Raw genomic sequence first — 1,297 nt, forward strand, 5'->3', positions numbered from 1 at the left:
GGGAACCTTACCTGTCACTCCAGTGTCCAAGCATGTCTTGTAAAACCCACAGAAATGCCAATTCACAGAGTTGTCATCAATTCTCTCTTGTAGTTGAACGTGTTTGAATGTCCCTTGCAAAAGAAGAACAGAAGCCAAGAGTGCTTTTTTCAGGGCTGAGGAAATTAAAGAACAACTGCTTTTCTCCTCTATCTTAAAAAACATTTAAAGTTTCTGGTACTCATTCTGTCTGGATCACAGTGAACATTTTCCTTAATATAAGTTCCTCTACTTTTTTTTTTTTTTTTGTTGCTGTTGTTGTTAAGTGGATTAAACATTTATGATTTTGATCCACCAGAGCACAGATTTCAACAGCAAATGTGATCTTGCTTTTCTATGCTCAGGCAGATATTTGCTCTAAGAGAAGCCTTTTAGTGTAAATACCAAGCATACAGCAAATGTTCTTGATTCAAAATTGCTTTAAAGCCAGCAACTGTCTGCTCCCTTATATCCAGTCCATGACTAAAGAGATGTTTTATTGAATGCTTGCCCCTGGCTCTCTTTCAGCAAGGTGAGAGACCTATTCCCTATTTGTGAGATGAAGCACTTTGTTGTAGGAGTGGCTGGCTCTTCGGTGTCAGCTGGGCTGTGACCAAGTCTCCTGTGGCTCAAGGACAATTTCCTGCCTGCAAATGCACCCATTTAGACATCTAACTACATGATCTGCAAGGAAGTGCTGTGGCTCTACTTTTTTTGCCAGCACTTCAGCATAGATTTAATAATGAACTGCAGGCACCCTACTTGATACTGACATTTAATTGCACCTGAACTGTCAAAATGCAGCCTTTGATCAGGGGCAAGTTTCAAGCTCTTGCTTGCAGTTAAGGAGGATGTTACAGGAAGCATCAGGCTGCATTTGGAGTGGAAGTAAAGGATGTCAAAGAACTCAGGTGCTTTCATTCATGAAGAATTTGTGGGTAAAGACACTATGAGAATGAACTAAGACCCTGCCATTGGGACAAAGCTTTAGGAGTCCAGGACTCAGATATAGTCAGGCCTTGATAATCTTCGGCATTGGGCAATTTTTTTAGCCTCTTTGGCTCCCCTAAAAAAGATAATTTGATAACACCTCACTTCCCTCACAGGCCTTAATGTGAGCTCACTACTTAATGTCCTTAAGATACTGTGTAGATTAAAAAAATGCAAATGACAGCAAAGGCCAAATTCTCTTCTCATCCCAGATATAAAAGTGAATTGAGGTGGAGCCAGGGAGACCCAGAGGAAGACTTGGTGGTAGGTGTAAAGCACCATGACTGAC

At 41.0% G+C, this 1,297-nt stretch overlaps 1 protein-coding gene across 3 annotated transcripts in view; it reads right to left on the reverse strand.

Annotated features, from left to right (window-relative positions):
- The window catches only part of RNF152 (ring finger protein 152), a 93,115-nt gene that overhangs the window by 57,670 nt on the left and 34,148 nt on the right, over positions 1-1,297 (reverse strand). For all 3 annotated transcript variants that reach the window (XR_014952596.1, XM_085571122.1, XM_085571119.1), the window contains exon 2: positions 12-113. The gene's annotated coding sequence lies outside the window, so the exon portion shown is untranslated. The remainder of the gene's footprint in view (positions 1-11; positions 114-1,297) is intronic.

Source organism: Lonchura striata, chromosome 2 (genome assembly GCF_050655825.1).
Source record: "Lonchura striata isolate lonStrDom1 chromosome 2, ASM5065582v1, whole genome shotgun sequence".
In the NCBI taxonomy this organism is placed as follows: domain Eukaryota; kingdom Metazoa; phylum Chordata; class Aves; order Passeriformes; family Estrildidae; genus Lonchura; species Lonchura striata.